The 27,663-nt window shown below is 41.4% G+C and overlaps 1 protein-coding gene across 5 annotated transcripts in view; it reads left to right on the top strand.

Moving 5' to 3' along the window:
• Positions 1-27,663, top strand: part of LOC144784029 (uncharacterized) — a 517,674-nt gene that overhangs the window by 20,100 nt on the left and 469,911 nt on the right. For 2 of the 5 annotated variants that reach the window (XR_013601612.1, XM_078662732.1), the window contains exon 3: positions 18,819-18,949. The exons of the other annotated variants lie outside the window; for them this stretch is intronic. The gene's annotated coding sequence lies outside the window, so the exon portion shown is untranslated. The remainder of the gene's footprint in view (positions 1-18,818; positions 18,950-27,663) is intronic. 5 annotated transcript variants of the gene reach the window in all.

The following is a 27,663-nucleotide window of genomic DNA, read 5'->3' as shown; positions in this document are numbered from 1 at the left end:
TAACCGATCTAACCAAAAAGGGGTTTTCCCCTGTTTGCGCTGTAAAGCCTGTAAAGGGAGTAGAAAAATCTTAGAATATCCAGGCAGAACAGGTGAAGAGAAACCCAACAGAAAAATAAACAAACTGTTAAATTGCAATTCGGATTACACCGTTTACTGTCTGGAGTGCCCATGTAAAAGAAGATACATAGGGAGCACCATTAACCCCACGAAGCTCAGGATACTCGAACACATGCGAGCAATCCCTAACAAAGATAAATCATATCCGGTTGCTCGGCACTTCGCGAAATACCATCAAAGCGATAGAGATCTTTTAAGCTTCTACTGCATCGATCAAGTAAACCGTCTAGAACGTGGGGGGACAGAGAAAAGGCACTCAGGGTCTTGGAATCAAGATATATCATTGACCTCAAGACCATGACGCCATGGGGCCTTATTAACGATGAGGAATTGTAGGTCCATCTCTAAACATACACATGGGATCATGTGTATTGTTAACTGTAATGCCCAAATAACAACTGAAAAACAAAAAAACTCCCTGCTATCTTACTTATGTCTCACATCCGACATTACCATATACTGAATAATAAAACAAGATACTCTTGCCCATACAGGGCCACAAAACAACAGAGATGAATAGACAATAACATTGACGTCTTAGGTAGATATAAGAGATTTTTATTGGGGATACACCCCTAGAAGCCTAAACAAACTGAGACAATATAATTTCATATCAGGACCACATGTTTTGCCATTAGATATCTCTGAAGGTATCAAAAAGTAAATGTATGTACTTGAATTATGAATTGTTTGTTGTTGTAATGTTTTTAAATGAGCACTATGCACTTTATTTTCTGCGCCATTTCTTACTCTTTACTCTGTAAATAGAGGACAGATGCACGTTTAAAGATAGCCGCAACGTTGACAAAATGTAACATCATCGATCTCAATGATTTTAGCTCTGGCCGACAAGTTTAAAATGGCACTGTGTTACACAAACAAACTGACACAGACGAAGCTGAATTAGCGAAACGCGTCTGTCAGGAGTGAAGGGGGGTTTGCATTAAAATCACTTATAACAGAATCCAGTGCACTTGCCATTTCTTCGACTCTACAGTTGAATGTGTTGCAATATATATATATATATATATATATATATATATATATATATATATATATATATATATATATATTTATTTTTTTAAATATATATATATATATATATAGAGAGAGAGATTACCTACTGGCGGTCGCCAGTAGGTAGTTATAGTTAGGACCTAGTTTCCATAGGAAATCCACAACATTCTATTTGGAAAAAATTTGGCGCCGGTGGATGAATCATCGTGAATTTCTCCAAGAAAATGGTCTGCTCGGTTCCGCTCCTTCCCTGAAAGTTTGGGGGTCGAGAAAAAAGGGGGGTCCCAAAACGTGTTTTCCCCATGCAATTTTCCATAGGGACCTTTAGCCAGGGCTACAGCCCGAACTGCTGAATGGAATTACACGAAATTTGGCAGAGAAGTAGAGTTTTGATCGCAGATTGTGCTTTTTGTTAAATGGTGTAAATCCGTTCAGTAGTTTCTGAGAAAATTGCAAGTAATATCATAGCGATATCTAGAGACGGAGTTCAGCACGCGTACGGAAATCTGTTCAATTACGAGCGCGAGCTGCATGCTTGGCTGTGAACTGTCTGTCAACACTTGAAACCAGGAAGTGTTGGCGGCCATCTTGTGCTTCGCTAGAAACGAGTCACAAGAAAACAGCAAAAACAATGTTGGGAAATAAGGGAAGGGGGTAGGGTAGAGACATTCTGACCCTCTGGGCTTGCTCAGGGGGTCGTACATGGATGTATAGGCTCTATTACTTTTTTTTTTTTAAAGAAAAATCACGGCGTACACGTATGGAAATACGTACAATTACGAGCAGGAGCTGCATGCTGATTGGCTGTTAATACTCCAAACCAGGAAGTGTTGGCAGCCATGTTGTTTGTCGGGAGAGCAGAGTCACAAGAAAACAGTAAAACAAAGTTGAAAATAAGGAAACGGGGCAGGATAGAAACATTCTGAGCCTATAGTCATGGTCAGGGTATTGTACATGGATCTTTAGGCTCAATTTTTATTTTTTTTAAAATAAAAAATGGCGGGGTACTTGTGCAGTACTTGTACGCGGTGGAAAAGGTGAAAAAAAAGTAGAAGTCCGTTTTATTCATTAGGTGCCGGAGGCAAATTATGGGGGCAATTTGTCTGCATAATGGGGGCTTGTAAGGCGCCCCGAGCACTGGGGAATGGAACTCCTCTGGTTTTATTTTGAAGTATGGGGGTTACGGTCCTACTCCCCGCAGTCTCGGTGAGCGACACCCCTCGGGTCTTTTAAAAAATATATATATTTTGAGGGCTCTCTCTCTCCCCGTACAAGTCGCAAGGAACGCCACATTTCTGGGGCAGTGATATGTAAAATTACCTTCCAGCTCCGGGTACCTGCATTGTCTGAAGTTTTTTATTAATGTTGGGAGGGTGGGCTTGAAAATACGTCCTTGTTAATTGCCATAGAAGCCTATGTTCTGGTGTTAACATGGGCTTCTATGGGAAATAACAAGGCCGTATTATCATGGTCATTATCGCCTTTTTATCGGCAGTTTCTTGCCAATAAAACGGCGATAATTATAACACCGGTCCTTGATAATATGCACCTAAGTTTATTGGTCAAAAAAAGAGCAATGAGCCATATTATCAACAAAAGGCGATATATTATCATCGCTTTTATCGGCAGGAAACTGCGGATAAAGCGGCGATAATGGGCTTGATAATATGCCCTTGTGAATAACCATAGGAGCCCAGGTTAACACCAGAACCTGGGCAGCTATGGGAAGTTACAAGGGCCTATTATCAAGCACATTATCGCCGCTTTATCGGCAGTTTCCTGTCGATAAAAGCGGCGACAATGTATCGCCTTTTGTTGATAATATGCTCCTTCATTTCTATGATAGTATGTAAAGCTTTCCTTTTTTTTAGTGTAGCAGTTGTACTCTCTTCGCATGCTCAGCGTTGTTTTGAAGCCCTTGTTTTCTTTTTCTTCAAGTTCAACAAGCAAACCTTTCTTTATATCAGTTAGTAAATCTGTCGCTTTCTTTTCCCGGTTTGTGTGTGTCATCTGCTGCTGTACTTTTGTACAGTATTAATAGTCATATTTTATGGGAAATAACAAGGCCGTATTATGAAGCTCATTATCGCCGTTTTGTCGGCAGTTTCCTGCCAATAAAACGGCGATAATTTTAACACTGGTCCTTGATAATATGCACCTATGTTTACTGGTCAAAAAAAGAGCAATGGGCCATATTATCAACGAAAGGCGATACGTTATTGTCGGGTTTATTGGCAGGAAACTGCCAATAAAGCGGCGATTATGGGCTTGATAATATGCCCTTGTGAATAACCATAGGAGCCCAGGTTAACACGAGAACCTGGGCTGATATGGGAAGTTACAAGGGCCTATTATCAAGCGTATTATCGCCGCTTTATCAGCAGTTTCCTGTCGTTAAAAGCGGCGATAATGTATCGCCTTTTGTTGATAATATGCTCCTTCATTTCTATGATATTATGTAAAGCTTTTCTTTTTTTTGGTGTAGCAGTTGTACTCTCTTTCTCATGCTCAGCGTCGTTTCGAACCCCATGTTTTCTTTTTCTTCAAGTTCAACAAGCAAACCTTTCTTTATATCAGTTAGTAAATCTGTCGTTTTCTTTTCCCGGTTCGTGTGTGTCATCTGGTGCTGTACTTTTGTACAGTATTAATAGTCATATTTTTTATATATTTATTTGAAAGGTAGTGCCGAGGCGCCAAACGTTGATTACGTACTCCGTCCACCGCCATTTTAGTAGTTTCTCACCGTTGTTTTTATAATAGCTGTTAGTTAGAACTCAGTAGATTTCAATCCTAGTCTTGAATATCTTACTATAGTATTTCAACATTATTTTTATTGTGGGCCGTCATACCCTCCCCCACAAAATTAAAGAAGTATGTAGTTTTTTTAAATTAACTTTTATTAAACAATAAATATAACCGAAACTCAATTATAACTATATTAGAACTGGAAAAATAACTTAAACAATGTTATAAACAAATTGTGAAATGGATTCCAAAAGGTGTCCGATTGGAAATATGCAAAAGAAAAAAAGAAAATTTGAGTTTAGAATTATGTAGATGTGAGTAAATGAGCTGAAACATTATGGCGCATATTATCAAGAACAGGCGATATAATTATCGCCGTTTCAGCAGCAGGAAACTGCAGCTAAAGGGGCAATAATGGGCTTGATGATATGCTGTTGTGAATTCCCATAGCAGTCCAGGTTCTGGGGTTAACCTGGGCTACTATGGGAATTCACAAGGGCATATTATCAAGCCCATTATCGCCTCTTTAGCGGCAGTTTTCTGCCGCTGAAACTGTGATAGTTTTATCGCCGTTCTTGATACTATGCCCCTACAAGTTTTGGTAACTCAACGGTTTTACATGTGCAGTGTGACTCGTACATTCCAGTTCTGTTATAGTGTTGCGTTCAAGTGGTGTCTATATGGAAGTGCCTATGGCGTTACTGACGCCCGTTATGGCGACTTATTTCTAATGCATTCCTATGAAGGCTTTGTAGATCTAGGCCTTTGTGCTTACCGTTGTATAAACCGTGCGGGTAAACATTTCAGGCAGTTGGTGTCACAACTTTTTCTGAACAATTCTTCTACACGTCGAAGACAGCAGTGTCTAAGTTTAAGAGAGAAAGAGAAATGATGTCACAGAGAGTGTGAGAGAGAGAAAGAGAGAGAAAACAACATTAAACTGTGTCGCAGAGTCTGGAGTTGAGATTTTGTCTTGAAATGTGAGACGTACAATTACTAGCTCCTTGCATTACTTTACCCATGTTAAAAGTGACTCAAAAGTGGCGTAATAAGGTTGTGGATCTGTTTGTCAGACTGTTGTACTCTATCTGTTGTCACTGCTCGGAGGTAATTATAGATTTTACAGAGAAGCTGCTGTACACTACACACCCTGGGCCATAATATCAAGCCTGGGCGACAAAATTATTGCCACTTTATCGGCAGGAAAGTGTCGCTAAAGTGGCGATAATGGGTTTGATAATATGCTCTATGGAATTCGAATCGAAGCTCATGTCAGATGCCCTTCACATGTAACATGTGCTTTGATTGGAATTCCATAGAGCATATTATCAAACCTATTATGGCCACTTTAGCGGCAGTTTGCTGCCGATAAAGTGGCGATAATTTTGTCGCCAAGGGTTGATAATATGGCCCTCTCTCATTTCACAAATAAAGCTACCACTGCAGTTTTACTAGTGCAGTGTACCTGGTACATTTTACTTGTTATAGTGCCGCGTTCAAGTGGTGTCTATATGGAAGTGCCTACTGCATTACTAACGCCCGTTATGGCGACTTATTTCTAATGCATTCCTATGACGGATTTGTAGCTCTAGGCCTCTGTGCTTACCGTTGCATAAACCTTGAGGCCAAACACTGCAGCCAGTTGGATTGACAACTTCAGTTGGGCTGATCTTCTACACGTCCAAGCAGACAGCAGTGTCTAAGTTTAAAAGAGAAAGAGAAATGATGTCACAGAGAGTGAGAGAGAGAGAAAGAGAGAGAAAACAACATTAAAACTGTGTCGCAGTCTGGAGTTGAGATTTTGTCTTGAAAAATGAGACGTACATTTACAAGCTCCTTGCATCACTTTACCCATGTTAAAAGTGACTCAAAAGTGGCATAATAAGATTGTGGATCTGTTTGTCAGACTGTTGTAACCTATCTGTTGTCACTGCTCGGAGGTAATTATAGATTTTACAGAGAAGCTGCTGTACAATACACACTCTGAGCCATAATATCAAGTCTGGGCGACAAAATTATTGCCACTTTCTCGGCAGGAAAGTGTCACTAAAGTGGGGATAATGGTTTGATATTATGCTCTATGGAATTCCAATCGAAGCTCATGTCTGATGTCCTTCACATCTAACATGAGCTTCGATTGGAATTCAACAGAGCATATTATCAAACCTATTATGGCCACTTTAGCGGCAGTTTGCTGCCGATAAAGTGGCGATAACTTTGTCGCCCAGGGTTGATAATATGGCCCTCTCTCATTTCACAAATAAAGCTAACACTACAGTTTTACGGGTACAGTGTACCTGGTATATTTCAGTTGTTATAGTGCCGCGTTCAAGTGGTGTCTTTATAGAAGTGCCTACTGCGTTACTGACGCCCGTTATGGTGACTTATTTCTAATGTATTCCTATGAAGGATTTGTAGATCTAGGGTGCTGTGCTTACCTTGTATAAAGAGTGCGGCCACCGGAGATCACCATTCGACTTGAAGTCTGCTTCTATACGTCAAAGTATATTCAATAAGTTGCAGAGAGTTCCATTGCTGTTGCTTGATAGGCCTTGGTTGCTTCTGAATGATGTTTGATGAAGGAAACAATAGGACATTTTGATTAGTCATCGTAAACTGAGTTGCGTAACTACTATCAAAAGTGAATTTTAATGTGGGTTCTTAATATTCTGTAGTTAAGACTGTTGCAGCTCCAGCAAAGAAAGGAAGATCAATAAGTTAATAGAGGCCTGGGACGGCCTCGTGATGCAGAAAAAAAATATACTATCATGGACGCACAATTAATAATAATAGAGGCCTAGGCACGTGGCGTAGTACAGAAATACGTCACAGAAATGTATGCACGCACAATTTTTAGGATTAGAGGTGTATAGGACCTTGTGACTTATAAATAAATATTTCAATTATGTAAGTACAATTTACAACCATTGAGGGGTAGGAAAGCCATATGAAGGATAAAAAAATAGCATTATACATATACAATTTACAGTGGAGGCTGATGTTGTGACGTCTTCTCTTACCTTTGCTTCTGTCGTCTTTTGTCGTGTCTTGAAAGGCTGCGGTTTTGCTGAGTCTGGGGTGTTTTGGACAGTCTGTCTGTCACCGCAGCACAGGCAGGGAAAAGAGAGCGTGCTCACGTCAGTGCCCGCATTATATGGGAACCGAGGGGTCTGACCAAACCAAGCCCAGGGCCGTCATTGGTAGCGTTTTCGCGGTCTGCAAGAATGATGGCCGTGGGGGACATGCAATTGGGTAATGTATTGGTTTCCAGGCTAAATGATAGCAAGCATGCTAGGTGGTGGCATGTGGGTAGTGTGGGCGGGCGTGCACTGCGCATGTGCAAGTATGAGTGTGTGCATTAACAATTAACAACAGAGAGGCATGGGGGCGGTGTTATCATGTACGCAGAGGCAGGCCCAGAATCGGATCTGCAATGAGTCAGCACTTCTAATCATTCTCCTTAGTGCGCCCTGAGCTCTGATTTGTGACTGAAAGGTGATTTCACCATAGTTTGTACTGCTGATCATACTCAGCGTGTACCCGCGCATATGGTACGAATATGCTTTGACGTTACACGTCGCATTAAAGCTTCGGTGTGACGTCATGTACGGCGTTCTGTACGCGAAAGGGGGGAATGTTACTCCTTGGTTTAAAACATGTATGTATTTAATGTACATACTAAGGGTAGACATTTGGGATAACTATGATTTTTTTTAATACTTTTGATATTCATATATTACTTTTAAAAAGAATTACACAAATCGCGGTAGAACATCATGCGTACTCGTATTGAAAGAGCTGCGCAAGCGCATCATAAGCGTACGCAAAGCCATGTGACTTAAAAAGTAGAGATTTGATTGGTTCATAACTTTTCCTATTGCGACTGTTGAAAGTTCCGTCCCATTATAATTATTCGACTTTCTAAGAAGAAGCATTTGTTCTGAGAATGTTCTCAAATAGAAGGAAGATCACAATAATAAGAGCAATGGAGTCATCTTGCAGCAGTTCTTCAGAGGGAGATTTCATTCCTGAAGAACGTCCAAAGAAGAGGAAAGAAGCTCTAATTTGGAAGTTTTTCACTTTTTCAGAAGGTCAAAAAAAGATTAATGCTCCAAAAGTAACCTGTAAAATTTGCGAAACAACTCTTTCAAGGTGTGATCCATGTAAAAAATACTCCTTTGGCACAGCAAATATGGTGTGACACGTGAAGAATTTGCACCCCAAGAACTTTGCTCGAGCTGCAAGACGGAGGCTGCACGAAAACCCACCTGTTGCTACACCAAGCACATCAACTGCGGCAGCAGCATTTTCAGCAAGCAGGCCACACCCAAATATTGATTCTGACTTTGCTAAAGTAAAACTTCTATGCATTTATTGCAATAAACTTTTGTGTTATGGGGAACCGTCTATAGACTTGATGAAACGCAGGATGCAGGATCATTGCTGTCCTCGACATTAGTTGTTCTTTTTTCATTATTTTGTTCCGCTTGGAATTTGTTGAGAAAACACATAAAAAATTCAAAACAAAAAAACTGTTCTTTTTAGAACTACCTTCACTGGTCAAAGAAAGAATTAGATTTCTATGTTAGTGTGTAAAAGTTTGTCAGAATGAATGTGTAGTTCATAAATGAATGAATGAATATGTTACTAGTGTATGGACAATGTGAAAGTGCAGAACTATAAGGAACTGATACAGCATAAATCTATAAGATTTTTATCTATAGTATACTGTAGTATGTCCAAAGCACTTGAATGTAACATATGTACATAAATATGTTACAAATCTATTCTTCAATTTGCGCTGCTGGTGAAACTGACTGGATGACACGCTGTTTTGCCCGCACTGATTCCTGACACTCTGACCTGCATTGCGCCGAAAGGGGAAGGCTCTGCCAAACAAATTTACTCACGGGCTGTTGAGACCCACTGCCGCCTCCCTCCCGCCATCCTGCTGTTTCTCCACATCCGAAAGCGGGGCCGCCGAGTGGAGCGAGGCGAGGGGCTGCCTACAACTCCCGGCAGCCCTCGAGGTCTCCAGCCACACCCTCAGCACGCCGCGCCAGGAGGCGCATAAAGGGCGTCACCGCTACACGGAGCTGTGACACGCTGTTTTGCCCGCACTGATTCCTGACACTCTGACCTGCATTGCGCCGAAAGGGGAAGGCTCTGCCAAACAAATTTACTCACGGGCTGTTGAGACCCACTGCCGCCTCCCTCCCGCTGTCCTGCTGTTTCTCCACATCCGACAGCGGGGCCGCCGAGTGGAGCGAGGCGAGGGGCTGCCTACAACTCCCGGCAGCCCTCGAGGTCTCCAGCCACACCCTCAGCACGCCGCGCCAGGAGGCGCATAAAGGGCGTCACCGCTACACCGAGCTGTGACACGCTGTTTTGCCCGCACTGATTCCTGACACTCTGACCTGCATTGCGCCGAAAGGGGAAGGCTCTGCCAAACAAATTTACTCACGGGCTGTTGAGACCCACTGCCGCCTCCCTCCCGCCGTCCTGATGTTTCTCCACATCCGACAGCGGGGCCACCGAGTGGAGCGAGGCGAGGGGCTGCCTACAACTCCCGGCAGCCCTCGAGGTCTCCAGCCACACCCTCAGCACGCCGCGCCAGGAGGCGCATAAAGGGCGTCACTGCTCCCCCTCGCGGGACGCTGGGCGAAGCCTGGGCCAAGGGTGGGCCCGTCCTAGCCCGTCACAGACCGGAGAATACTGGGCTGGGCCCACCCCCCTAAGACCCAACATAAGGTAAACTCCTGCTTTATAAATAGCCTAGTGACCTGGTATCCTCCTTGTGTACAACACAAGCTCAGTATACTCGATCACCTGATTGGAGCAATTGTATATAATGACCACCAGAGGCTCAAGGAGTAAAACTTTGAAACAAAATATGTTAAGTACAGTAGGCCCCATCGATCAATTTATCACCATAGTGAATCAAACTATTAATCAAACCGTAATGCTGATAGATAGGCGAGTTTCTTACGAACTAGATCAAGCAAGACGCTCATCAATGGGTATGCTGGCACAGGCAAGAACTCCTAATGTCTCGTCACAAAATAGTATCAATCTGGAAATAAACGTGGATATACATGCCATGCCGAATACCGTAGACCTATCAGTATCTACACAACTGTCAAATTCACAATTGTCCCAGGGTCTTGAGTAAACCCCTGACATTTTTGGAAGCCCGCAGCTAACAATAAATGAACCCACCCAGAACGAAATAAGGGGTATTAGGGAAGGAGCAATCCCTAAACCTTCGTATCATAAAGAAACCTACATAGAAAACTTTACAAATACAGCTGTAACAAAGTCAAATTCTGACTCACTCTCCAAACCGAGTGACTTTAACAACGATCAAAACCAAAATAATAGCATACTCGCTCCAGTTACTGAATCTAACAGTAACATTAATTCTGATGTACTCATCGTCGAAGACAACAGTGACAGAGTTAACCTTAAGCGAACCCACATAAAAACTGTGGCTCCCTTTCCCATAAAAAATCCTAATTACGACATGACACAATCGTCACTATTAAAAGAAATTGCTGAAATAGTTAAGTACCAGCTGCAACCTATTCAAAAAAGCTTGGAAATCATAGAGAAGCAAGTAGCCATATTAGTTGCTACTTCAAAAACAACTTCAAATCTAAGAAATAAAGAACACTTAAACCCGCCTGGATTTAGTGTTATTCCAGGCAACGCAAAGTCTACAGACAAACCAGCACAAATAGCTACTGACACGGCAATCATAAACAGTACAATCGCAAAACCTGGGGAACCAGCGAAAAAATCAAATAATTTAATTCCCTCAGTAAACACTAAGATTCCTCAAGTAGCCCCTAATAAAGATTTGGACTCACAAAACAAACCTTTGGCGAATGCTCACCCTGTAAATGGCCCTGTGACAAATGCTCTCCCAGCAAATTCCCCATCCACACCACCCCCATCCATACCACTTCCATCCAACACTCCTCGTCCTGCACAGACACAAAGGCAATCTAATAAACCAGACCGACCTAGCAAAAGATGGCCAAAAACAGTAAACCTTCCACCGGAAGCAGCACCATTTGTAGTCATTCTAACAGGGGTCCCAGAATTAAACAATGACACAGACGAACCAACTTGGTCCTTATTAAATAAAACCCGCCACTGGCTGAACAATAACAGACCAAATCATCCAAACAACGTTACTAGAATTACTACAGTAAGAAGGGCCTCATGGATAGGCCACCAACCAAAAACTATTCCCGGTGATTGTATAATTGTCAACCTTGAAAATCCCCGCGCGGTGGACTATATTTGTTCTTGGGACACATCGGGAAACAACAGAGGAATAAAAGTAAAACGTCTATCCTTTTTCTATCCTCAACAAAGCCATCGTTTTGAGGACTCTAACTGGCCCCCAAATTGGTCTTGGAATCAGTCTGATTACGAACAAAGAAGCGGAAACCAGGGAGATTGGGGCCACGGAAATAATCAAAAGAGCTGGTATCAGGGAGAATGGGGCAACGACTATAAAGACCGGGGCGACTGGAACAACCACGGTAGGAGGCCTTACCAACTCCCTCAGAGGGAACCATGGCCTGGTATACCAACTTTTAACAGCAATAGCTGCTTAGACATGGTCGATTGACAATCCTCACAGAACTACATTACGACCTCTCTGTCTAACAACAAAGTTGTTTTAAAAACATCAGATAAACACTCTAGGAGCACGATATCTATTCAAACCCCTTGTATTCCAAAAAATAGGCCATGCAAACAAACAGAAACGACAAATTTTCAAACGACGGAAAAACAGACCCAAGAAAATCAACGCCCTCTTAAAGCTAGAACCAGCCCTTCGATTAAGTTACAAACTGCCCCAAGTGAGCAGTTAAATGCGCCAAATTTGAACTTGGAGTCTTCCCTTATTCAATCAGGAGAAGAAAGCACTGTTGAGCCGATGCCATCCGCTGATGTCAGTAATCATGTCGCCAGGAAACTGCTTTTCTGGAACGTGGCGGGACTAGCAACTAAACACACTGAACAAAGCTTTTTAGAATTGATTGACTCGAACGACATTATTTGTCTTCAGGAGACCTGGCTCAACGACCCAATCCATATTGTGGGATACAGAACATACTTCTCCCAAGCAATAAGATCAAACTCAGGGAGAAGCAAAGGAGGATTAATTACATACATCTCCAACCTCTGGTCATGCCGTGAAATAACACCTGTACTACTCCATCAGAATTATCAAATCATAAACATCCAAGGAATTAATCGAGAGGTTTATACTTTTATAAACTTCTACAACAATTTGACCCCAATTGAGCTGTCAAAGGTTTTAAACGAAGTTTCTGCTGAGATTAACGACCTAAAATCAAAACATGCCAAAGTCTCACACACAATATTCTGGGGAGGAGACTTCAATCTTCATATATGTAATAAAAGCGACACCCCTATTTGCGGGATCATAGACGAACATGGTAACTCTTTAACTCATTTTACCCACACTGATGAAGGCATTAAATTGCAGGCTATTATGTCCGAATTAGATATAGGGTTCGCGAACATGATAAAAACGCCTGCAACTCAATTCACCTCAACTTTCCATGGAAGAGGCTTTGAAACCTTAATAGACTATATCCTGGTATCCATTGACAAAGCCACACGTATAAAGTCCTTCAACGTGGATAAAAATGTACTCAGTGACCATTTTCCACTTAAACTAACGTACTCAGAACCAGATCCTCGAAAGAAAACAGATAAGGCCTATTCTGGTATGCTACAGCAGGAAGCAATAACATTGGGCAGACTGAATGGATATACCCTTAAATGGGGCAAAGTAGATCAAGAAGCCGTTAGTGCAAGAATAATTAAAACATGCAGAAACGAAATTGACAAATGTTTAGACCCATCTACAACTTCTACAGAGATCATGATCAGTTATAATATAATAGTGAAAACCATAAGTGACGAATTAACCAGGCCTAACAAACAAAATAAAACCTCAAAAAAAGGTTGGTTTAATACAAAATGTACAAAAGCCTATTCTGATTTAAAGAAAGCCCTAACAAGAAAACAAAGAAACAGAGAAGAGGTAATCAAGTTGAGGAAGACTTACACGCAGGCGATCAAACAAAGAAGAAAGGAGATACAAGCCAGTCTCTGGACCCAACTCTTAAAAAGTAGTACTCTAAAAGACAGTACTTTATTCTGGGAAACAGTTAAAAGCCCCTTTTTAACTGACAACAACGATGGTCCTTATTTGGACGTCGCCATAAATGCGGAGCATTGGGTGCAATATTTCTCAGGGGTTTTCGGAGAGGTCAACAGTAGAGACTCAATCTTCCTGGCTCCTCTTCCACCGGTGAAATACCCAATAGAAATACACTTTACAATCAGTGAAACAATGAAAGCATTAAAGATTGCCAAAATTGGCAAGGCACCAGGACCAGACTCTGTCCCCATGGACTTCTACAAACTTCTACCAGATCTCTGGTCTCCCCTTTTAACCAAAGTATTAAATGCAGCAAAGGACACTGATCTTCCCGACTCTTGGTCTTCATCGATTCTCTTTCCCATTTTTAAAAAAGGTAACAGAGACTGTCCCTCCTGCTATCGCCCCATTTCCCTCCTGGACTCGGTCGGGAAGATGGCAGGGCGCATACTGCTTGACCGACTCCAGGAGTGGTCAAAAGAACAAGGGGTACTTTCAGACCTCCAATATGGGTTTAAGGCGGGACTGAGTACTGTGGACCAAGTACTGAATTTAACACTACTGGCTGGAAAATACGTAACAGCAAAAAAGTCCTGCCTACACATGGTATATGTTGACCTCACAGCAGCCTTCGACTGCGTGGAACATTCAAAGCTCTGGTCAATAATGCTGCAAATGGGGATTGACTCTCCCATAGTAGACTTTCTCCGAGAGTGTATACCGGAGCCACGGGAAAGGTTAGATTTGGGACATCAGGGCAACTAACTAACAGCTTTCCAATTCAGAAGGGGGTCAGACAAGGGTGCGTGCTGGCCCCTTTCCTATTTACGCTCTATACTAATGGACTTGAAACTGCAATTTTAAAGGATGTTAAAGATCTCCCAGAAGCCGGTCGTCGGCCGATTCCAGCACCGTTATATGCCGACGACGCGGTAATTCTTGCACGAACACCAGTCCAGCGGGCTTTAACCAACTACTGCACATTTATGACCAGTCTAAATCTAAAAGTCAATATAAAGAAAACTTATGTAATGCATGCTGGTAGTAAAGGGAAAAAAGTGAAGAAAATCTACGTGGATGACATGCCCCTTGAAAGAACTAACACGTACCCTTATCTAGGCATTACTATTGACGATGCGTTTAACTGGAAAGCAGCAATTAATTCCCGTAAGCTAGCCCGAATAAAAACAGTTGGCGCCCTAAAAGCCTTTTCTCTTCGTTTGGGAAGAAGACCCCCGCAGGAGACGATCAAGATATATAATGCAAAATGCATTAGTACAGCCACCTTCGGAGCAGGAGTTTGGGGAACAACAAATGTTGAACAAATACAAATAGTTGAAAACTCCTTTTTAAAATTCCTACTAGCTGTTCCAAAAAGTACCACCACTTTTGGATGTCATCTCGAACTTGGGGTAGACTATATAACTGACATCATTAAGATCCAGCCTATTATGTTATGGCGCAGAATATGGGCAACGGATGAATGCCAGCTCTCAAGAACAATAATACAAGACTGCGTGAAACTAGAGAACATGACAAGGATAAAATGGCTGGTATATGTAAAATCTTTTTTTACTGACATTGGTCTCCCAAGGTTTTTTGAAGACCCACTGTCAGTAACGGACATATCAAAAAAAGAACTAAAAACACTATGTCTGTCTCATCTATCTCAACTACGGTTGTTGAACAAAATAGGAAAGCCATCAGTTCAACAATGTCTACTAATACAGCTGGTCCCAACTATTCAACCATATCTGCAGTATGACTTATCACAATATGAACAACTTCTTCTTACTCGTTTCAGGTTCAATTTATACCATTATATGGTTTTGTTTCCCATTCAGAATGTCTGGACCCATAACACCCCAGCGTGTCCCTGCGACCTAATATCGCCACAGTCTACAATTCATGTCCTTTTCTTTTGCAAATTTTATACGCCATTACGCAGGAGGTGGATATTACCACTACTAAAAGTCATGAACATTCGTAGATGTCGCCCTGCCTACCTGGCGCTGCAATTTCTGGAAAACAACTTAATGACAAAATCTGTGGCACAGTATCTAAAACTATGTATTAGGCACCGTTTGAATCTTTAATAAGATGAAAGAGTTTTCCTTTTTTTTTTAAAATGGATTTTTTACAAAAATGTTTTGGTACAGAATGAATAACAGTTTTTAATATTTATTGTGTTTTTATGTACTTTTATGGCTTTTCAAATTGAAAACCGAATAAAGATGATTTGATTTGATTTGATTTGACTGTATGAATTTGTATGTGTTAGGGGCGGATTTATGATCCCCTTATGCCTCTTTTACACAGGCGTTGCGTCACTTTTGTGACACAGCGGTGGTGCAAAAGATGTGCCATGGTGTGTGCTACTAACAATGTGACGCATCTGGAGGGTGTATTACATTGTAAAGCGCTGCGCCAGAAGAGGCTTTCCTGTGCAGAAGGGGGTGCAGCAACGCCTCCTAAAAGTGACTGAGTGAAATGTATAACATTTAATTCAGTCACTTTTGAGCTAATGCTGCATCAAAACCTTGCACATGCTTGAAGCAGGTGTAAGGATTGATACAGCATTGTGAGCATAGGGCCCCAAGAGCATTGGTGGAGCTGTGTTATACTTTCAACCGACGTCAAGCAATTATTAATCCAACATTTCCTTTGCAATTTAGTTTAGTTATTATTTTATAATAAGAATATGAAATATATATAAAAAATAAAATAAATATAAATATGTATATTAAAAATATAAGAAATTATAAAAAGAAAGACGTAATAATTAATAAATGTATAAATTATCATTTACAAAACCTTTGAAATTCACTGAAAAAGCCATAGGTTTCACACACGTTATAGTTAGGAATTAGCATTTAAAAAACCTTGCAAATTCATTGAAAAAACCATAGATTTCACACACGTTATAGTTAGGAATTAGCATTTAAAAAACCTTAGAAATTCATTGAAAAAACCATAGGTTTCACACGTTATAGTTAGCTGAACATTTCTCTCATACAAAACCTTTGAAATTCCTCCGTTATAGTTAGCTCAGCTTACTATAACTTGCGCGCCCGCAATGCACTGCTAATGACGTCACATATTACATCACTCATGACATTGTCAGTGACATCACTCATGACATCACAGATGACATCTTAAATCACATCCCTGATGACATCACTGATGACATCATCCAGTGAATGTGTGTCTTTCTGAAAAATAAATATTTTTTTATATATGTATGCAAAATAGAGGTCAGAAACTAGTGGCAAGAAGAAGAGTAAAGGTGATAAATGAGCAGATAGAGGCAGAATAAAGGTCTGAAACAATAGAAAGAGGCAAAATAAAGGTTAGAAATTTGCAAAAAGAGGCAGAATAAAGGTCACAAACTAGCTTGCCGAGAGGATTGCTTAGACCACATCAGAGGCCCACCCCTTTCTCAACCCCTCTACACATGGGCCTCCTTGGGTATTACTTATTGGGAGATGAACTCCCCATGGCTGCTGAGGGTCATTGAGGGCCAATAACCCCTATTGTTGCGATATTTAAGTCCCCCATAGCTGGATTGCTGAGATGACGCAAAGGCCCTGCCCTCTTTCTGAACCACTCTGCACAGGAGCCTCCTGTGGTTCTACAGGTTGGGGAAACTTCCCTTGGATGCTGAGTGCCCTTGGGGGCCCATTTACCTCCAGTAAGTATTGCTGAGAGGTCAATTGAAGGCCCTGCCCCCTTTCTCCACAATTTGTAAACAGGCCTCTTGCGCACTACTGGTTGGGGGATGAAGTCCTCTTGTGTCTAGAGAACCCCTACCAGGCACCGCCATAGGGATTGCAATGTCCCTTTCCACCATCCGTTTGGCAGACTGTGGTGTTTTACAGAGATCAAGTCCCACAATGGTTCTGGTTTGGGTATATTTTATTCCCTTATACACACGGTGTTTATAACAATTCAGAGGTCCAAAAGAAGGATAATGCCTCTTATCCTTTGGACAATCTTTGTCTTAGGTTCCCGGTGGGTCTTCTTTTTCTATTCTTTCGGTTTTTTGTTTCTGGTTTTCCCGTATCTTCAGAGAAAAGGAGACAAGGAACAGTGCAGTGATTGCTAACGTATGATTATTGCCTTGGGGAAGGGAGTGAGGGGTCACTCGGTGTCTCAGAGCATCTCTAGGGACGTGAGGTAGTGCAGGGAGCGGGGTTGAGGTTGGTAGAAAACGTGACGGGTCTGCCCACTACTCACCGGCCTTCTCCCTCCTCCCGGCCCACCCTGCGAACCACTCACATACCTGAGTGAGCCATTCTCCTCCAATAGCGTGGTGGAGCACAGCCCGGTATTGTTGGCCTCCTTGCTCTCCCAGTTTTCCTGCTATGTCAGTTCTAGCTGACAGGAGCGGCGTTCCCTCCTCTGATGTCTGCTTTTTCCTTGCGGCGTGGAGAGGTAGCTCTTCAACGCGTCTTCTTGGTTTATGGCTCTCCTCCTCGATGTTGGGTGGCTCCCTTCTGTCATTAGTTCTGGCGTAGTGATGGAAAATCCTTGGGTGGAGACTTCGGAGGACAGCTTCCAGATAAAGGAGCCCTGCTGGGAAAAAGAGGTTTTCCAAGAAGGCGTGGGGCTCCGTATTACAGTCCAGTCCAGTAGGGCGTCTGGCTGTGAAGAGAGGAGAGGATCCATTGTGTGAGGTATACTCCACCAGTCAGCTGTACCGTCAGTACCCTCCCAAGGGGTACTGGAATCCTGACACATGCATTAAGGGATATTGGGGGCCTGCTTTCCTCCTGGCCCTCAGCTGTGGGGGTTGGGGGATACCTATGGTGCCCCTTACATATCCCTGTACCATGTGGCAGGCACCAGGCACCGCATGGTGCCTGCCATGTAGTGCAGGGATATGTGTAGTGTTTTTGACCTGTGCCATGGTGGCAGTTGCATCCTAATGCCTATGTCGGGACCACACGCAGCCTGTTGGGTGGGCCCAACTCCCATAGGATGGAGGTCGGACGAAAGTCCGACCGCCATCCTAATCAGGCCCACAGTTCCTGCTCTCAAAAATGGCTTTACTCTGCTAAATGTATTTATTTTTCTAGATTTGTTGGCTCGAAGGTGGAGGGGGTTCTCTTGCTTCACAATCAGTGGGAAAAGTTGCAGACTGAACTGCCAAAGGTGTATATTGGGGTTCATGTGAAAATGTATGAGGTTCAGCTCCCACAAAGTTTTGGTGACAGACAATGGTTTGTTTAAGAGCACATCCTCTTTAAGCAGTCCCCAAGAGCTTTTCATAGTTCTTGAACCATTTATGCGTAAGATGAAGGAAAAAGAGTTTGGGGGAAATTTGCTAATTATACAGTGTAGGATTCTCCAGGAAGTGACTAGCCGTATGAACTGTGCTTTCCTGAGGAGTAGTTGGAGTATAAGTAAGAACAGAGAGACATTGAGTATTTGCATATGTTTTGAAGTGAGGGTCATAAAGATAAATTTTTGTTTCTGTGTTGAGTTGTTCGTATATTTGATGATGGCTGTGGGTGCAATTGGTAGATTGATTTCTCTTGTGCTGATGTACTATTCATATTTGTAACTTTATTTGAAGTTGGACGCATTCATGAAATGTTGATTACCAGATTTGTCATCAATTCAAGATTTCAAGATATAATTTGTCCATATTGAAGTATGTACAACGAGCACCACTTATACATCTATAGAGACTCTAAACTAATAAGTGTTCCTTTTTCAGGTTTGAAAGTTTAACCTGGGTTGCTTGACTTCCCTTGAATGCACGAGTGAAGTTGGTGAAGAATAGTAGTGACTATTTTAGGACAAGGCAAAAGAAATTAAAGGAAAAGAAAATGGGCCCAATTCACAAAGGTAAAATTAGAACAAAAGTCTAAGTTTACTACTGTCCAGCATTCACAAAGGTAAATTGTGAGTAGTATCTTTATGACTGTGGAGTTTCTGCATTTGGGGCAGAGTTTCTCCACTCGGGGCGAACTCTCCCCACTCGGGGCGTAATTTCTGCTCTCGGGTGAACTTTACCTTGGTTAATCAGGTCCAGTGATTGCACAGACAAAACAGTTTGAAAATGGAGCCTGGAATTAAATGGGTTCAAATATGAATTTCATGCAGCATAAAATGAATGGAAATATTCAAGCAATGCATAGTAAGGGTAATGAAATGAATGAAAATATTGAGATGTCGAAAATGAAAAAAGGCATGTCATTTTTGTGAGGAAATTGGACATTGGAGGAGGGGATGTAGGCAGATTAGGAATAGTTTCAGTAAAATCCCAAAAATAATTTGATGCCAAATATGCTAAATAGCAGGAGACACCGAGAAAATTTCATATGCCAACAGCCCAAGTACTACAACAAACATGAGAAATAAAATGCCATGTAATCCAGGGTAACAGTAAAATACTATGGAAAAGCGCACAACAATAGCGCCTGAAGGCGGAGGTGGATTACATTCTTGGTGCAATCCCGGAGGTAGATCCTAGGGTCCTATGTATTAATGGAGATCTTAATGGCCATTCCATTTCATTCTTATTTGAAATGGGACACAGTTCATTCTGTTAAAGTACCACACCTGCCCATCTCAGGAAGAGAAGTCCAAGTTGTAGGTATTAGTAATAAACAAATTATGAATCAGGTTACAACAGATGTGCTAGTTAAAACAGTGCCAGTAGAGAACAAACATCAGTTTATACGATGTTGTTCAAGTCTTGTGAACTTGCTGGGAAGGGATCTCCCTTGCAAGATGAATTGTGTAATGTATTGCTCACTGGATGGTGTTCTGATTGAAATGCAAGATGAGGATTCCATTTCATTGTTTTTAAATTCAAAAGGCACTATTGTGGAGTTGTATCCAGTTTTAACCAAGTAGGGCTTTCCTCTGGATCTAAGACATACTGTCAATAACGAGGTATGGGATTACACTGGCAAAGAATTGGATTGATTAAAAAAGCAGAACCATTGCAAGTTAAGGTTAAACAGCTGCAATATGTCTTAGAACTAGATAGTGCAGACGTACGAAAGAGGCAGAGAAAGGAATGGAGCAATGGAGTGAACAGATGTTTGAGCAGAGAATTCTTCACACTGTGCTTGGCAGTCTTTGCAATTTTCCAGTGATTGGAATCAAAAAGCAGAATGGCAAATGTAGAATTATACAACACCTCTGGACAATAAAAAAAAAGTTGTTTGTTCTTGTTGTCCGGAGCTTCTAATTCCAGCACAAATACTGTTTCAGATTCTATCAGAAGTAGAATGGTATGCAGCCATGACTTATGCCAAGCAGTCTACTCAATCTCATTACATGAAGATTGACAGTTACTTTTTGTATTTCAATGTTCTCATGTGATGTAGACTCCTACAGTGGTCTACTGAGAAACATAACATTTTCTCCCAGATACAGAAGAAAGATTTAGAGAGTCTAACATGACCATGGAATTCAGTCCTGGTTCAATACATAGATGATTTGCTGTTAATATCATCTGGCTCACAGTCGGGAACCTGATTACAGTATGATGTTTTTCCTATGTTGTCATGAGAAAGATGGATGTGAACTTTTAATTATCACGCAGAAACATGGAGCACTTATGCAGCCAGTGAAGTATCTTTCAGGGTTTTGTATCTAGTAGCAGTAAGTCTTCCAGGTTGTTTGAAATGGTGTTTGGACAACGTTCTAATTTAAACTATTGTGATATAAAAATATTGTGTATCCGGATGTCCAAAATATAATCAACAGCAAAATCGTAGGTAAAAATATAGCTTTAGGTGTTGTTTTCAATATTGTTTAAAAAAATGACGATTTAGAAATTAGTGTTTTTATATGTATTGATGTAAACAATAATGGATTTACTGTTTTGGAGCAGCAGGGTGTGTGGTTTTTAGGCTGTAAGTGAGGGATATTTGTGTAATTTAAATTATTTGAATGCTATGCTAATTAGTATTGTAAAATGTTCGCATTTACTTTGTTACATTAATAATGTTTTTAAATATTAATGTATAATGATTTACAATATATATTTTATTGTACATATTTAAATACAAATTTTTGAATAAAAAATATAGAAAATCAAACTATTGAAGTAATTTAATTTGACAATTTTAAAATAAAAACTGAATTATATATTCTTTGAAAAAATATTCACAATTACTATTTAAAAAAAATATATTTATATTGAAAAATTAAAATGTCATTGTTACCTTTAATACATTTTTATTTTACCATTTGGTTTTATATAGTTTACTTAATTATTTTTAATTTTGGGTTCTGATTTTATTTTTTATTTTAGGGTTTAACGTATACAAATGGAAGTAAATATTGAAAATATTATAATGGTTATTAATTGTGATAAAATATTTTATTTGTTAATGTTTATATATGAATACATAGATTTGATGTTCTTGTTAGTGTCTTCTTTTAGTAAACTTTTGTTGAAAAATTATATTTGAGTATAGAGTAATGATTGTGTATCTAAAATTTCTAGTCTGTAACACCTTTCATAAAATGTTTTAGATTGCAGTGAAAATAGTAAATTGTATCCCTTTTGCATAAAACACAACCATTATTGGCTTAGTTTAGAGTGGGAATGGTAAATTTCATTCCTTTACTATCCAAGACTTTCTCCAAATTGATATAGATTGACGTGTGTATAGTAGATGCCACCCCTTTATTGTGTAACAATGTCCCTAAATGGGTTTAAATTAGAGTGGAAATAGTAAATGTCACTCTTTTAGTGTACAATACCTTTCTCAAATGCCTATAGATTGGAGTGGGACTAGTATATGACACCCCTGTAGTGTCCAACACTTTCTCCAAATTTCTTTAGATTGGATTCGGAACAGTAAATAAATCCCCTTCAGTGTCCAACACTTTCTCCAAAATGGCATACTCACAAATGGGAATAGTAAATATAACCCCTTTAGTGCCCACCACATTCCCCAAAATGGTATGCACTGGATTGGGAAGAGTAAATGTCACTCTTTTAGTGTCCAACACATCCCCAATTTGATATAGATTGGTTGGGGTTGGTAAATCCAACTCCTTTAGTGTCCAACACCTTCCCCAAATTGGTATAGATTGGAATGAGTATAGTGAATATCATCCGTTTGGTGTCCAGCACCTTAAAAATAAATGGTCTACATTGGAGTACGATTGTTGCATTTTATAATATTACTGTGAAATCATATATTTGTATCTAGTAGAGATAGTCTGTGTTAAGTAGAATTGTTGGAGTTTAGAAATATAATACAAAATAGTTATATGTTTGCGATAAATAATAATATTAATCACATCTTTTTATAGAATAAAGACATGCAACACATCTTTCTTTTTGGGTTTATGTTGTTTTATAATTTTATATTCCTAGACATGTATATATGAACCTAAAAAAAAAACATGGATATATAGATCAATAAATGAAACATTTTGTGATACATTTTTGGTATGACTTGAAAATTGTAAATAATATTTAAACAGTTTTGTATGGCAAACATTTTCCACTTATTTATCCTTTGTCTTGCATGTTTTTTTAAACATGTATTACATTGTTTTATATACATAGTCTCAACATCATTTTAACATAAAATATTAAAGTATATTTTAAATGATTGTATATTTTTATACTATAATTTAATTTTTACATTACAATTTTTGTTATTTATTTTACAGCATAGTTTGACAAGTTTTACATGATAAATACTTTTACATTTTTTTATACATTTACTCAGCCTTTACACATTTTTTCCGATTTGTTTCTATGACGATATAGTCTTTTTTATAAACTTTAATTTAGCAGCCAATGTTTTTACTACAACCTTCTATTTTGTTGTCTATTTGTATCATTTTAGTCTATTTTCCGGGATCCAGGTCATGGTAAGGTGCTGCTATTCGCTGGAACAGGGAAGTCTTTCTAAAAGTTTTATTTATGGGTTTTGAGGGTAGGGAGCTGAACGGAGAAGGTCTAAAAGTTAGTCATATTGTAGCTTGTGTTTTTTTTGTAACTGTTAAGGTTTCATAACCATTGCAGTCAGACAAGTTTGCAACCACCATAGTAATGGTACAGGGACCATCTGACCAGGAGTTGGAGTTTCAGACAGCCCAGTTACAATATGACCGCCTTGCAGGCGGTTGCAAATGTGCCTGGAAAGGGCCGCAGCGCAAACCAACATAGAAAACTGAATTTTTCCCAACATCCATGTACTGTGTTCCAGGCACCATGTGGTGCCTGCCACACAGTGCATGGATGTTTGAGAGAGCACCACATGTCCCTCTGACCCCACAATGGAGTCCCAAATGGGACAGGGCCTGACTAGGGGCCCCCAAAGTCCCTTTCTGTCTGCCTTAGCATGGCAGTCGGACCACCATGTAGAGGGAACAGGACATACTAAACCCTGCATTGAAACCGCCCCCATTGTAGGAATAAGGATCCAACCAGTACCCCAACAGGAGGCCGGAAACAAGCACATAGAGAGGCAACAAAGCAAATGTTTTTCAAAATGCTTTAGCACAAAAGGGTCCTTCATTGATGCCAAAAAACAATCTCTTTAATACATCCTTAAAATGTTCTTGATGCAAGATGATCAAGCTCAACAGCCACAGTACAGCCAAAGCGTTTCACCTAAATAGGGCTTCCTCAGGGCATAGAACTGAGTCCACCAGTGTAGTGGTGATCTCCGATATACCAGGTCAATATGATAAAAGCTTTTCATAAAGGTATCCCATCCGTCAAAAATAAGTATTCTCCCGGAAGACGTTCAATTGAGTATTGCACGCTTCGCAAAGGATGGTTCACAAATGCTTAAAAGCTCCACGTCTTAGAGCTATGGACGTTCTTCAAAAAGTCAGTGTACGCTGTGATATGCAACACTTAGGGGCACATTAGGATGGCGGACCGTCCGCCCGCCACCCTAACGGAGAATGGGACCGCCCGCCATAAGGTTGAGGGTCCCGTAGGGGGAATTAGAATGTGCCCGCCACAGTGGCGGGCACATCCTACATGTTTATCATTGTGGCGGGCGGTGCACTCAGCACCGCCCGCCACAATGATAAACATTTCAGCACGCATTTGCATATGCAAAGCGGCAGGCACCGCGCAGTGCCTGCCGCTTTGCTTATGCAAATGTGGGGCGTACCATAGGTACCCCCCATGTACACCCCCAACACTGGCATCACCTGGGGGCCCCGTAGGGGGCCCCCGCAGCCATCACCGCCTGCCTTTCCGTGGCGGCATTGCCGCCGCGGAAAGGCCCCTAAATTTAGCCATCGCAATATGGCTGGCGGTGTCCATTGGACACCGGCACCATATTATTCCATTACCTCCACGGTCGCAAGGCGACCGCGGCGGTAAAGCGGCGGACGGTCTTTCCGTCTGCCGCTGTCCCCCCCACCAGCCTAATATGGTGGGGGGATCCAGGCATTGGTGTCGGGCGCATTGCTTCGCCAGGCCGGCGGTGGCCACCGCCAGCCTGGTGGAGGCAATCCGCCCGACATCATAATGGGCCCCTAAGTGTAACTAGTTACTCCTCAAAAGGCCCCCGTAGGACGCCGAGTCTCTCAACCCACCGAGGGCTAAGTGTTGCATATCACAGCGTACACCGTATTTTTGAAGAACGTCAATAGCTCTAAGACGTGGAGCTTTAAAGCATTTGTGAACCGCCCTTTGCGAAGCGTGCAATACTCAATTGAACGTCTTCCGGGAGAATACTTATTTTTGAATGTGGAGTATACTACAAGTAGCCAAGTTAGTGCAGATTGTTGGAATTGTGTCTAAATTCTATGAATGACATGATAGTAACAGCCGCGTATGGCTGTGTGGGGAAATATTTTTTAAATGGTTTGAATCATGGCTTGTTCAATTTATTTGATTATTTTTGGGGGGTTATTTGTTTTATATTTAATGTGGTTTAAGAGCCTGCTGCTTTACTTACTTAGTAGTAGGGCATACGTAAAAGGAATATTTGTGTTTTGATATTCACCATGGATGGTGTATATCTGAGTGAATGGTTTGGTACACATTTTGAACGCCCCATCCATCATCCAGGTATGACAATTGCTTAGTTTTAGTAAGTAATTTGCTGTTGAGACTATTAGGATTTGTCTTCCATAGATTAGGATGTTATATAAAAGGAAAGGTTCCTCATCGTGTGTCATTGTTAAATATACAGGTATTTCTGTGTCTTGGTATCTTCGAGGTGCAGGAATAGTTTCACTGGTGACCTTTTTAGTTTTTACTATTAAACAATTTAAAGTGGATATATTTATTTATTTATTTATTTAGAAGCTTGTAGAGCGCACGGCTACCTCCAGCGGAGGTGTCCCGGCGCTAAGATTACAGGAATATCACCAGAGAGGGTTGCCTAGTTCAAGTCCATCTGAAAGGAGAAATCAAAGGATGCAGAAGCTTTAATTAGCGTTTAGTAAACAGCCAGGTTTTTAGTTTGCGTCGGAAGACTGGCTCAGATTCAATGAACCTAAGGTCAAGAGGTAGGCTGTTCCAGAGCCTGGCAGCTGTGACGGTAAAAGTTCTACCGCCACATCGGGTAAGCCTGAATCTGGGGACGTTCAATAAACGAAGGCTGTTAGATCTCAGATGTCTTACAGAAGATGATATCTTGAGTCGTTTGCTCAGATAGGCCGGGCCAATTCCATGAATTGCCCGAAAAGCAAGGATCAAGGTTTTAAAATCAATGCGTCGGGCTATGGGAAGCCAGTGTAGCTCATCCCGATATGCTCTAACCGAATTGCGGGCAGGGATATTTCCAATGAGCCTTGCTGCAGCGTTCTGAATGATTTGCAAACGGTCTATAAGATATTGGGGGGCACCGGCATATAAGCTATTGGCATAATCAAGATGTGCCGTGACAAGTGCCTGGACAACCGTTTTGCGCGATGTTTGGGGGAGGTAGGGAAAAATCTTCCTAATCATACGCAGCTTATTGAAACAGGCCCCTGCCACTTTATTGACCTGGGTTTTACAGAACAAGGTGTTGTCAAATATGAAGCCAAGGTTGCGGGCGGACTGCACTGGTATGGGTGGAGGGTTCAGGACAGTAGGCCACCATAGTGTTGCAGGGGGTGTCGATTTCTGGCTAAAAAAAAGAACCTCAGTTTTGTCGGTGTTTAGGGCAAGGTGATTGGCAGACATCCAAGCGCAGATATTGCCAAGGCAGTTTCTGAAGTTGGTAAAGAGGGAGTCGGAATGGTCTCTGAATGAAAAAACGAGCTGAGTATCATCAGCATATGAGACCACCCTGACCCCCCAAGACTCTACTACCTTGGCAAGCGGGGCCAAATAAGCGTTAAACAATAATGGGCTTAAGGCGGAGCCCTGGGGCACACCGCACAAGAGGGGTTTATCCTCTGATTCAAATGGATACATCAGAACCCTCTGAGACCGTCTGGACAGAAAAGATTTAGTCCATGCCAGGACTGTACCACCGATCCCCAGCTGTTGTAGACGGGCTGTAAGTATGTTGTGGGATACAGTGTCAAATGCAGCGGATAGGTCGAGGAGGACCAACATGGCCTCCTCGCCCCTATCCACTGATTCCCTGATAATCTCGGACACTTCCAACAGCGCCGTTTCGGTGCTGTAGCCGGTTCTAAAACCGGACTGAGAATCGTGCAGCAGCTGATTTGTTTCAAGATACTGAGCCAGTTGTTTCTGGACCACTTTCTCCAGTACCTTGGCAGGTTTAGGTAGGAGCGATATGGGTCGGTAATTGAAAAATTGTGGAAGGTCAGCGTCGGGTTTTTTCAGAATGGGAAGTAGCCTAGCCTGTTTCCACACTAAGGGAAATTTTCCGCGGGTCAAGGAGGAGTTCCAGATGGAGAGGAGGGGTTTGATTAAAACAGGGGCGAGATTGCCCATTACTTTAGCAGGGACAGGGTCTAAAGGTGAACCAGACTTGACTTTATACAACAGCGACAGCGCTAAGTCAGGGGTTAACTCACTAAAAGAGTTGAAAGAGCAGTGAGAGGAATATGGAACATCAGAATGGTGGTTAGGTGGGGCGCTATCAAAGGAGGAAGAAAGTTTAATGATTTTATTCTGAAAAAAGTCAGAAAGTCCGTTACACAGGTCTTGAGTAGGAACGCATTGGGTTTTCATGGCAGGAGGATTCACAAAATCCTTCACAATGGTGAAAAGAGTTTTGGAGGAATTCTGCGCCTATAGATGGTAGCTGGCCTGTGATGTGTTCTGGAACTTTAGGCAATATAGGCCTGATTATGAGTTTGGTGGTCTTACCGCCAAACTGCAGTGGCGGCATTCCCAAGAAGATCACCGAGCCGGCAGTGTCCCCCAGGCCATATTATGATGTCACTGCTGGCCCTGCTGTAGTGCTGTAGTGTAGTTCCTATATTCCCAATAGGCTCTGCGCATTGGAATAATATATACTGCAGGTTAGACGTAGGGCTAAGGTCAACTAGGTCTCTGCCGAATATATTAGACATAATTATGTGTGTGCCAGCTAGCTCAGAGATCACTAGACACTTTCTCGAAAGTATAAGAAGGGATTAGTTTCTGACAACCATATAACATGACAACTTTGTTTCCCAAGAATAAGAAATCAATCTTC

Source organism: Lissotriton helveticus, chromosome 10 (assembly GCF_964261635.1).
Source record: "Lissotriton helveticus chromosome 10, aLisHel1.1, whole genome shotgun sequence".
Lineage (NCBI taxonomy): Eukaryota > Metazoa > Chordata > Amphibia > Caudata > Salamandridae > Lissotriton > Lissotriton helveticus.
The sequence above is the reverse complement of the archived record's forward strand: the minus strand, read 5'-3'. Positions and strand labels throughout refer to the sequence as shown.